The sequence below is a fragment of the Ceratotherium simum genome, chromosome 11 (assembly GCF_057802395.1).
Source record: "Ceratotherium simum simum isolate JZ-2026a chromosome 11, ASM5780239v1, whole genome shotgun sequence".
NCBI lineage: Eukaryota > Metazoa > Chordata > Mammalia > Perissodactyla > Rhinocerotidae > Ceratotherium > Ceratotherium simum.
This window is the reverse complement of record NC_141910.1, coordinates 43711671-43724185: the sequence shown is the minus strand read 5'-3', so window position 1 is coordinate 43724185 and position 12515 is coordinate 43711671. Positions and strand designations below refer to the sequence as shown.

Sequence of the window (12515 nt, the reverse complement as noted above, 5' to 3'; positions counted from 1 at the left end):
TGACCTTATAACACATTCTGTTTGATCAAGTTGACTGAGTGGAAAACTTTCCTGGCATGTAAAAATCAAACCCTCGGAGACCAAGACCACAAGCTCTAGAGCCAGGCTGCAGGTTTGAATTGCAGCTCTGCCACTTCCTACTCTGCAGTTTTGGGCCAGTGTCTTAGCCTCCCTTTGCCTCAGTTTCCCTATCTACAAAAGCAGAATGATATTAATACCTATCTCATAGGGTTTTTGTGAGTAGTAATTAAGTTAAATACATGTAAAGTGCTTAGAGCAGTGACTGGCATATATGAGGCACAATATGTTATTAAACACAGCAAATCTTTTTATTAAGCATTTAATTTGGGGAATAAAATTACTAGCCTTGTATATTGTTCCTTGTAGTTTTCCAAGGGAAACAAAGTTTATTGAGATTCTTCAGTAAACTGCCTAGAATTATTTTTGCACCTTTAAATAGTGCACGTGTTAAGTGGGGAAATACAACACAGCAGATATGACATCCTTCCCCTATCCTCCATCTCACAACTCTGAGCCCTCTTCTGGCAGACTCCGGAGAGTGCCCAGACCAGGCCAGGTGCCAAATGACCTCAGGACTACTTCCTCCAGGAAGTCTTCCATCATCCCTTGGTCCAGGTTAAGTGCCCTTCTTTGCCTTTTTTCCTGCTTGAAGTCACTCCTCACATTACACTGAAATTCTCCCCTTGTTTATCTCCCTGCAGGACTGCACGTGTTGAGGGTAGAGCTTTGTTTGCTCTTCTTTGTGATCCCTAGCACAGTGCCTGGCACCCAGAAAGTGTTTGATAACCACTTGTTAAACACCCGGTGGCTAAAGCGCCTGGTGCCTGAGCAGAGAGGAAGAGTTGGAAGAACAGGGAGGGAGGGAAAAGGGGCCACAGGCAAACTGCCATTCTGCATTTCTGCTTGGGGTCTGCGTTGACCATCAAAACTTAAATCCCACCTCATTAAAAATATGCTTGCTGGGCCGGCCCCGTGGCTTAGCGGTTAAGTGCACACGCTCCGCTACTGGGGGCCCGGGTTCAGATCCCAGGCGCGCACCAACACACCGCTTCTCCGGCCATGCTGAGGCCGCATCCCACATACAGCAACTAGAAGGATGTGCATCTATGACATACAACTATCTACTGGGGCTTTGGGGAAAAAAAAGGAGGAGGATTGGCAATAGATGTTAGCTCAGAGCCGGTCTTCCTCAGCAAAAAGAGGAGGATTAGCATGGATGTTAGCTCAGGGCTGATCTTCCTCAAAAGAAAAAAAAAAATATGCTTGCCTAGGGCCTGCCTTGTGGCGCAAGCAATTGAGTGCATGCGCTCCACTTCAGCGGCCCGGGGTTCCCAGGTTCGGATCCTGGGCGCACACCGATGCACTGCTTGGCAAGCCATGCTGTGGCGGCGTTCCACATAAAGTAGAGGAAGATGGGCACAGATGTTAGCTCAGGGCCATTCTTCCTCAGCAAAAAGAGAAGGATTGGCATTGGATGTTAGCTCAGGGCTGATCTTCCTCACAAAAAATATACATATATATGCTTGACTAATCACCCTCAGTGTATGTTACATGCTTCAGTCCACTGTCATTTACTGAAGACCTCCCTGAAATACAATCCTGTCCCCCAAAAACTTCGGACTGCTAAAAGAGATAAGCCTCATCAAAGGACACAATCAACAGGGTAAAAAGGCAACCAATGGAATGGGAGAGAATATTTGCAAATCATATAACTGATAAGGGGTTAACCAGATTATATTAACCCAGAATATATAAAGAACTTCTACAATTCAGCAACAACCAAAAAAACCCAAATAACCCAATTTTAAAATGGGCAAAGGACTTGAATAGACATATCTCCAAAGAAGATATACAAATGGCCAACGAATATGTGAAAAGATGTTCAATATCACTAATCATTAGGGAAATGAAAAACAAAACTACAGTGAGATATCACCTCACACCCATTAGGATGGCTACTATCAAAAAAACAGAAAATAACAAGTGTTGGCCAGGATGCGGAGAAGTAGGAGTGCTTGTTCACTGTTGGTGGGGATGTAAAAGACTGTAGCCACTACGGAAAACAGTAGGGAGGTTCCTCAAAAAGTGAAAAACAGAACTACTATATGAACCATGCAAGGGACAGGAGGTTTGTATCACCCCAAGATTCACATGTTGAAATCCTAACCCCCAATGTGATAGCATTTGGTGCCAGGGCCTCTGGGAAGCGATTAGGTCATGAGGGCAGAGATCTTATGAATAGGATTGGTGCCCTTATAAAAGAAACCCCAGAGAGCTCCCTCACCCCTTCCGCCACGTGAGGACACAGCAAAAAGACAGCTGTCTACGAACCAGGAAGCTGAGCCTCACCAGACATCAAATCTGCTCACACCTCGATGTTGGACTTCTCAGCCTCCAGACCTGTGAGAAATAAATTTCTGTTATAGCAGCCCAAAGACTAAGACAATCCAGCAATTCCTCTTCTGGGTATATATCCAAAAGAACTGAAAGCAGGATCTCAAAGAGATATTTGCACACCCATGCTCATAATAGCACTATTCACAATAGCCAAGAGGTGGAAGCAACCCAAGTGTCCATTGACGGATGAATGGATAAATAAAACGTGTGTATACATACAATGGAATATAATTCAGCCTTAAAAAAGAAAAAATTCTGACACATACTACAACATGAAAGAAACTTGAGGACATTATGCTAAAGGAAATAAGCCAGTCACAAAAAGTCAAATCCGGATTACTTATATTAGATATCTAGAGAAGTCAAATTCATAGAAACAGTAAGTACAATGGTAGTTACTAGGGGCTGGGGGGAGAGGGGAATGGGGAGTTGTTTAATAGGTACAGAGTTTCGGTTTTGCAAGATTAAAAAATTCTGGAGATTGGTTGCACAACAATGTGAGTATACTTAACAGTACTGAATTGTACACTGAGAAATGTTGAAAATAGTAAATTTTATCTTATGTGTTTTTTTAAAAAAGAGAGAGAGAAGCCGTGCAAAAATAATTCTAAACAGCTTATTGAATAATCTCAACTAGTTGGGGGATAAAAACATGATTTTTGGTCCTATAATTGCCCCTAACTGTCCTTCTTTTTCTAAATAGTGGGTTCCTTAATCACTTCTTTGCCATATTCCATAGATTTCCAGTCACCTTTCCATAGCTTTCCAGTCACCTTTGATTATTTCAGATTTAAGACTCAGTCTTGTTCATCCTAGAACTTCAAGCCTCCTCACCTGCCCTTACATCATTCAGGCTGGATCTGTCTGTGGCTCTAGCTTAGACTTGATCTTCTCTTTACCCATGGCCCCCTCCTCTCTCTAGGCCTCCAGAGTGTGTTGGCCATGAAAAAGGAGAGGTAAAGGGCAGGTGTCTCCTTACCTCAATGGAGCGAGGTTACACAGCTCCATTTTCCACCCTCCTCAAGGCGGTGGTTCTGGGCCCTCTCTGCTCCACAGTATCCCTTCCCCATCATCTCCCTCCCATCCTCTTGCCCCTGCTCCAAACCACAAGAGCAGATCAACAAGTCCACAGGCCAAGCAAACAACCATCTGGGAGCACAATGCCTACTCCCCTTGTTGCAAACACCTCTGTTTTTTTCTGATTCTCTTAGATCCCCGCCTCTTCCTTGGCTTCAAGGAGCGGAGTGACTAACTTCTCTCCCAAAAACCAGTCCACCTTCTCCCTTTTCAATCATCTTCTTATATCAACTGATGGGGGAGAAAGGACAGGATAGCTTGGATGGGTGGTTGGGGGCCAGTTCTGACTTCCCTCTATAAAGGGTGGGAAGTCTGGCTGACCCCAACTTCTGGGGGCTTAGTTGCGCTGTCTGAATCGAGAGACCTTTGATCCCCACCACTAGAGCCTAACTCAAACTAGTGGTGTCATAGGCAGTCAGAGGAGGGAGAGATCACTTTAAGTAACAGAGAATCAGGAAAACATTTTGGGTCTTCGGGCGAGGAAGATGGCATCGGCCATGCTGGTGCTGGTAGTTCCGCCGTGGCCAGCAGCTCAGGGACTTCTCCAGAACTATTGGGAGCGGCTGCAGCAGAAACTTCAGCAGAGCCGACCAGGCTTTCCCAGTCCTCCGTGGGGACCAGTATTAGTGGTCCAAGGTCCAGCTATATTTACGGAACCAGCAAACGATACCAATGGAAGTAAGGAGATTTCCAGCCTTATGGATAGTATCTTTTGGATGGCAGCTCCTAAAAACACACGCAGCATTGAAGTTAACCGGTGTAGGAGAAGAAACGCTCATAAGCTTATTAAAGTTAAGAACAATATAGACGTTTGTCCTGAGTGTGGTCACCTGAAACAGAAACACGTCCTTTGTGGCTATTGCTATGAGAAGGTGTGCAAGGAGACTGCAGAAATCAGAAGACAGATAGGGAAACAAGGAGGGGGCCCTTTTAAGGCTCCTAATGTAGAGAGTATGGTGCTTGCTGTACGTGGGAGAGACAGCCTCTGAACGAGATCAGGGCAAGAGGATCATTGAACGAGACAGGAAGCGACCGTCCTGGTTCACCCAGAATTGACACCAAAGATGTTCAAAGAGGATGACTTCACGTAAAACATTTCTCCTGAAAGAGAGGAAGATTCTTTGTTTTTATGTTGGTTTCATGCTTGTTTTTAAATCACCAATATAGTTTAAAACATTCTTTATAAGCAATTGGTTTTGTGGTGGTAATTTGAAGAATATATCGTGAGTAAATTCTAAAAATGTTTGTTTATGCAGAGGATCAGTGGATTAATATGTCTGTTTCTATTACACTTAAGATTCTAAGTAAACATAACATTTTCAGGACAGAAAAATAAAACAATTGAAAATTCATAGCAAGAATTATGTAAAAAAAAAAGGAAAACATTTTGGAGGGAGGAACATTTGAACTGGGCCCCCAAGGATAGGTCAGATTTGACAAAGGAGAGACTAATGGTCTGCTGAGAGGGAGGGGAAGCAGAGGGCATTCTAGATGGCAGGCCCAGCAGAGGCAAAGACCCCGAGACAAGGAGATGCAGGACTTACATGTAGTACCATCTAGCTACATCAGATATGCATGAAGGGGATCGCAGAAATGAGGCTGGAATATGCCCAACCATGCCCAGGGATCTATTTCATGTTGTTTTTGGCTCAGCCTGAACTCAGTCTGTCCCATGATGCTTTGAGGAGGGGTGAAGACAGCCGTGCGGCCGTTCCCAGGACCAGTGTTTGGGTTAGCACAGGCAGACTAAGCTGAGAGCACTGAAGTTTGCTTGTGCTGGCAAAGGAGCTGTTTAGAATGGCTGTCAGCCTTGAAAGCAGGGTACATTTATGCCTTCTGTTTTCCTTTGTCTCAAGACACAAAATTAGCAAAATCTCTTCTGCAGCCAATCACATTTTCCTGTGGGCTTCATGCAGAAGCTTCAGCTGTTTCCCCGTGACTCGGATCACTCCACACAGCTCATTCTAACCTGGATGGCACTGCCCAAAATACCCTGGGTGTCTGTCCAGCCTGCCCTGAATTCCCATCACTGCACAGCCCCATCTCAGCATAAGGAGGCCTACTCAAAAAAAGAGAGCTGGAGTTGAGCTCTGACCACTCACTGGCCATGTGACTTTGCACAAGTTAGTCTCTGAACTTCAAATTCATCAAAAAAAATAGGGGTGAATACTATCTGCCTGACATAGGATCAAATGAGGAAAGTAGTGTGTGTGAACCTGCACTGAAAAGTGTCAAGTGACACATAAACATAAGAAATAGTGACAATGGTGTATGTCTTTATATACTGAATGCAGCATTTCTCCTCCTCTCGAGACCCAAACAATGTAAGTACATAAGAAAGCAGACAGTATTTACATTCCCGGGGGAGAAAGGCTGTGCACAGAGGACATGATAAATAATACTGCCAGCTCAAAATAAACATTGGTGTCACAAAAACACTGCTTCCAGCCCCCTGGTGTTCTGGGTCCTTCCTTTCTCTGTTCTACCTCCCTGCTCCTTCCTTCTATTTCTATGGCACCTATCCCCATGGTATCTAGGTACTCAAATAAACACATTAAGTGTAAAACAGAGCCATATGTGGGAAGACACACTCCCCTTCTGAAGCCTTATCTCCTGAAGCTGAGCTTGGAGGAGGAGCAGCAAGGTGGAACTGACTCCCTGGATGATGGAATCTTGAGATTTCATGTGGGAGAAGACGAGAAGCAAATAGCAAATACCTATCAAATGCCCACAGGGTATAACACCTGATTAGCTGCCTGGAGATTCAGAGTAATGATTCTGTGTTCCTTGCCCTCAAGGAGTTACAGCCTCTAAGGCAATAGCAGACTCTCCAAATATACAGGTAGCATAGGGACATTAAATGACACCAGGGCTTGTCCTTGCCAAAGGTGGATATACATACAGAGGAGAGCTCATCTTTGGAAAACCACCAGCTCAACCCAGAAGTAAGCTCTGTCTCATCTCATACTGTACCAGGGGCATCCCAAACCAACAGATAAAAGCCATCACTATGAAGATGTGTTAAAGGGAGGGGAGGATGAGTGGAAGACCTGCAGAACGGAGCAGACAGAGCTAAACAGGGGAAGCTTGTTCCAAATCAGATGACTCTTGTACCTATCTCATCAGAGGAAGCTAGCCGCTTTTGAGCCAGAATTCATAAAAGTCTCTAATAACATCCAGAGACGGGGCCGGCACCGTGGCTTGGTGGTTAGGTGCGCGCGCTCCACTGCTGGCGGCCCGGGTTCGGATCCCGGGCGCACACTGACGCGCTGCTTCTCCGGCCATGCTGAGGCCACGTCCCACATACAGCAACTAGAAGGATGTGCAACTATGACATATGATTATCTACTGGGGCTTTGAGGGAAAAATAAATAAAATTAAAAAAAAAAAAAAACATCCAGAGAGAAGTCAGATCCTTGGTTCTAGCTTCCATTCTGCCACTACTTCACCAGGAAATCTAAGGTGATTACTTAATCTCGTCTGCTAAATAGGGAGTTACAGACCTTCAGAGTTGGATGAAACTCTATCATCTTGCCCATATTTTACAAAGCATGAGTCAGGATATGATTAGACAATACATCCTTATTCTGTTTCCAAAAGCATGAGGCCTTGTAGAGGGTGTGGAGTGAATGTGAACATACTGGAGTTTCCAGGACACGTCACTGTTTCTAGTCACCATCACAGGCAGAATACTGAAAATAGGACTGCAGAAAGCCTGCAACAAGGGCTTGCAGGAATGAGTGGGCTTCCAGCCAGGAGGTTCCTTCCTAGGGCACTCATGTGGTCAGCAGCACTTCTTGAATATCTCCAGGGGCTAGTTTTAATATTGAGGCAAAAATCCTAGTAATTTATTCCTTGTAGTAATCTATTCCTAGTAATTTATTCCTTCCTAGTAATTTATTCCTTGGTCCCAATTTTGCCTTTTAATCCTCCACAGAATAAATATCTCCTCTTCCACTAACTTTCTAAATATTTAAAGAGAGATTGGTCCTTGAATGTCTTCTTTATTTGAAACCAAACATCCTTAGTTACTTCAAGTGTTTCTTGGCTCCCAGCCCTGTCATCCAGGATGCCCTTTTAACTAACTGTATGCTAATGGACCACGTATCATTTTAGAGAGATGGTTTGCCCAGAGTCATGGCACACCTTAGCCACGAGGGGAAGCTCAAGGCTCCCTTAATCTACCCAAGTAGAGGAGGCAGCTAGGACCTGGTCAAGGGTACAGAGTTGGGCAAATATTCTTTTGGCCTTTTCTGCTCTCCTTGTTAGGATCTCTATCCCTGGGAATCACGTGCCTCTGGTCTTGCCAACAAGACAGGGACGGCCTCCTGTATGGGGAGGGAATCTGCCCTTGCCAGCAGGACCAAGGGGAAGCCAGGCAAAGGAGATATGGAGTGGTTGGCCTAGAGCTCTACTCTAGGCCAAGAGAAATGCTGGAGTCCCTTTACCCAGGCCTTCCATCAACCAGGTGAAAAGGTCAGATAAAGGGGGCCAAAGAGGCTTTTCACCTACCTTTGGCCTGGACTTGGGTTCAAGGGCAAGGAGTGCTTAAAGCTCACCCAGCCATGATGGCTGGCCACGACCTAGCCATCTGCCACTAGCAAAGAGTAACAATAGGACAATGCGATGATTCCATCCCTTGGCCCAGATGCTGTGCTGCTATTAATGCAAGCAAACACTCTGTTTACCTTCTTAACCAGTTTCTCTATTGGCTCATATTGAAACAATGGATTACAAGAAAAAACTTTTCCCTAAATAAAACTAAACCTAGATCCTGCAAGGTTTAGTGTCAGAAGAAGTCAAAGAAGAAGGGATGACTATCTAAGGATCCCCAACTCTATTCCTAACCTTTGGGTTTTTTCACTTCAGTTACCAAGTCAACACCACACTGGTGCCCAAGGGCTACAGCCTACTATCATAGCTGTAGTCTGAATGTGGACATTATCCCTTCCCTCATCCATTGGTTTTCTCTTGGCTCTCTAAGCCTAAGTGGCTTTGCCAGTATGTGGGTTGGCTCCAATACAGCTAATTTGTCCCTAGTTCACAAGCTCTAACCCAATTCACTCACCATCTGAGAGACCTATACACTTGCCTAAAGGATCTAATACAAGTCTTCAGGTGCCCTCCTTAGGTTCCTCTTTCTAGAGGGCACCATCCTCCAGCCCAGCTCCCAAAAGTCCCCTCATTGGCAATCTTGACATCCTCAATCTCTGCACAAAGCAAGACCACCCACTCTGCAGCCTGCCCAAGTTTTCCCTGCTCAGATCTCAGATTCAGATTTGAGAAATGTTCTTCCTCCTTAATAGAGTGACATAATGAATGGCCTCACCCTGCAGATAAGACCTTGCCTCTTCACGGAGAGGTGTGCCCTTAAGTACAATAACACAGTACTCACAAAGTAAGCTAGATGGCCAGTCTAGTCGTTGGCCAAGAAAGGCCTCCATGGACTTGTATCTTCAGGCAGGTCTGGATAAGGGATGAGGCCTTGCCCTTGGAGGGCTGCCCTTCCTCTGTGGCATGTAGGACCTGCTGCATGTAACAGGAGGTGCTGAGCAGCACGTAGCCCGTGGCCTGTGTGCTGAAGCAGCCCCAGTGAAGAGCTTCCGTCAGGATGTGCAGTGCAGACCACAGGAAAGGGAGCATGTGCCATAGAGAGTTGCCTTCAGGCTCAGGTAGCCAATGAACTCCTGCGGGTTCACCTTGTGCAGATAGAAAGTTACGCAGGCCTCACTGACCTTCTTGGCAGTCTTATGGGAGAGGGAGAGTTGGTACCTAGACTCCTGCTGTGATGGAGGCCGCACCTTCTGGAGCATCATGCCCTCTGCAGGGCCCGGAAACTACTCTTCTGTCTCTACAGTGGGGCCATCTTCCTCCAGCACCGGGGGAAGCGCTTGTCTGCCAGCATCAAGGTGTCTCAGACCTTGGGCAGGAGGTCCTCAAGACTGGCCAGATACCCTTCCACAGCTCTGGTTGGCACTGGTTACTCCACAGGTGAGGGCTCTGGGGGGCCATCACACCTATGCTCTTCACAAGCCTAAGATGACTGAAGTGAGGAAAAAATAACCTTGTATGACGTAATTCTAGCTTTAATACCCTTTCTGGAAAGAAGTGAGGATACAGAGAAATAAACATATGCCTATATATATAAATACATGAATGTTAAGTACTTGTAAATGTTAAAGAGCTCATTTTAAGAGTCCTTAGGCAAAACCACCCCCTTTTCAACTCAATTCCCACTTCCTCACAGGTGAGCCTGCCTGGGGCTGGGACAGCGGGCCCTGTCCGGGCGGGAGGCGGCCCCACGCGGGCCTGGAGGGAGCCCTCTCAGTCTCCCTGGCCCGGACCCCAGCTCGCCCTCCTGAGGCCGGCTTCGCGGGACAGGACGCTCCAGACAAAGGGGAAAGGCCCATCTGCCCCGGGCCTGTAACTGCGAGGACTCCGACAGCCCTCTGCTTCGTCCCCGCGGGACGGCAGCCTGCGGGCGGCGCGGGCGGGCAAGAGCTCCCGTCCGACTGCCGAGGGCCGCGCGTGCCGCCCAGGGGCCCTCGCGCGCCGTGGAGGCGCCCGCTGCGGGATTCTGGCCACCAGGTGGCGCACGCGGCTGCCAGCGCGCCGCTCCAGGGCGGTCAGGAGACGGAGGACCCGGGATAACTGGCCTTCTGAACCAACCCGCCCCACCTCCCTGCCTGGGCTCGATCACACCAGCCCCGTGCCCGGGGCCGAGGGGGACAGGCAGCTTCAGCAGAACTGATGAACAATCTTGAAAAAAAAATTTTCCACCCCACCCACCAATCCCAAATCAATTTAAAAATAAAAAATAAACTGTGATGAGGGAAATTGTTAGCGACCATGTAACAGTACATAACAGCATGGGTACAGGCAGCAACAGAGGGTGCTGTTTAAGAAGGAGTGTGGGTTCTGGGGTCTAAATGACTGCTTTCAAATCCTGCTTAATGGCCTCGTGCGCGTTGTTTAACCTTCGTATCACCTCACTGCCCATCCGCAAATACAGATAATTTACATAGAACTTACTTCATGGGGTTGTTGACAGGAATTAAATGAATTGATATACGACATATGTAATGTAATACCAACTTCACAGGGCTGTGAGGATTAATTACAGTCTTTTGTGTAAAATTGCCTTATTACAGTAATATAATTATTACTTACAAGGTCTGAGACGCCTAGATGCTGGCTACTGTTATTATTATAATACCAGAAAATAAGATAATCTTCTCCAAAGAAGCTCAAAAATATCCCAAAGTACAGCCTGATCCGGCCTCCCATCGTATTAGCATTGTTTGTCAATCAGACTGGTATGTAGTGACACAGCCATAATGCTGAATTTCAAAAACAGTTGAATGAGGACCTGATTACGGATCTGGTTTCTGTCTTCTGTCTCAAAGAGCTCTTAATGTAAGGAATATTAGGCAGGGGTGTGTGTGTGTGTGTGTGTGTGTGTGTGTGTGCGCGCGTGCCTTGAGGAAAAAATTTGGTTAAAATTTCAGTGTGAAAGTGACATTGGCGCTGTAAGGAGTACTCCAGGGAGACAATGGTTCCTTCCCACCCCTGGAAGTTTTGAGTGTATATCCTAAAACCTTCAAGTGTCTGGAGAAGTTGTTTCTTTCTTAAAATGGATCATATCCTGCTGAGTGCAGTAATCTGACTAATCAGGAGAAATCTCCTTCCCTGACTGTGATAATTCAGCCTGGGATGGGTCACCGGGGATAAAAGAGCACCCTCTGGAATCTCACTGGGAGGGAGCCAGTGGCTGAACGCAATGTTCCTTCATTAGAGAGAACACATCTCTTGAGAAGTGGAAATTCTTTTCCAGGAAAGAAACTGCTGCTCCAAAGGTTTCGTTACTGATTTAATATTCAGTTTCAATTTTTGTGTCAAACACTGGTGTGGAAAATGTTCTTGTGTCGTCGGAAACCTATGGACTGATGAATACAACAGATTGTGCATGGAGGCAATATGAAATAAATGTTGAGCTTTAAAAAATACTCTATAATAGTCAAGTACTTACAAATGAAATGATATGAGATCTTGGATTTGCAGCTGGCTGGGGGAGGGGACATAGAGTATAGATGAAACAGAACTGGCCATGTGTTGATAATTATCGAAACTAGGTGATGGGTTCATGGGGGTTCATTATACTATTTTCTCTACTATTGTAAACATTTGAAAATTTCCATATAAAAAGTTTACAAAAAATCCCAAAGGTGCAACTTTCTCTTGTTTGAATGAAAGATGTTTTCAAAAATTAATAATTCATAGAAAAATAAAATAAAATAATAAAATACAACTAACTTTATTGGTGCTCACTACGTGCTAGGCATAGTGTATAATATTATATATATTATGTATATATAATTATATTATGTATAGATATACATATATACTTTCATAAGTACATATATTAAATACACACACACACGCATACCCATTTTGCAAAGGAAGACACTAAAACTAAAATGCGAGGGAGTCCAGGTGTACACACACACACACACACACACACTTTACTCTCAGTTGTAGTTTAAATAGGCTGAGTGGATTCTCTCACTGAATCAACAGTAGTATACAGATCTTAGTGCTGTTGTCTTATTATATTTATAAAGTGGGCATCTGTCGTCCTCTCATTCTCAAAACAGGAAAAATGTGACCATGTTAAATCAAGCAGAGAGACTATCTAGGCCTAAGTACATTATTCCCAATTTCTTCCATTCTCTTTTAGCAAGCTGAATGCATTATCTAGCACAATTACACTTTTGACACTTGTGCCCCCTTTTTCTGATCATTATTCTCCAGTGTCTGGGTTAGAATTCCAAAAGTCCTGTAATGATAGGTCTCCAATTCCTATGGCCTGTGCACCTTGGGGATGAGATTCCTTAGGGATCAATAGAGCTGAACAGCAGTTGACTCTCTCCCAAGTCCTTCCTTCTATCAGGCTACAGGCAAGCAAGCCAGAGACACGAAGGTCCAGGAGAGGATATGTCTTTTAGGGACCAGGACATTCA

The 12515-nt window shown here is 45.4% G+C and overlaps 2 pseudogenes; one reads left to right on the top strand and one right to left on the bottom strand.

Moving 5' to 3' along the window:
- The first annotated feature begins 3971 nt into the window (after window positions 1-3971).
- LOC101403867 (large ribosomal subunit protein bL32m pseudogene) lies at window positions 3972-4675 on the top strand (annotated as a pseudogene).
- A 4223-nt stretch (window positions 4676-8898) lies between these two features.
- LOC101393586 (lipid transferase CIDEC pseudogene) lies at window positions 8899-9457 on the bottom strand (annotated as a pseudogene).
- Window positions 9458-12515: the final 3058 nt, after the last annotated feature.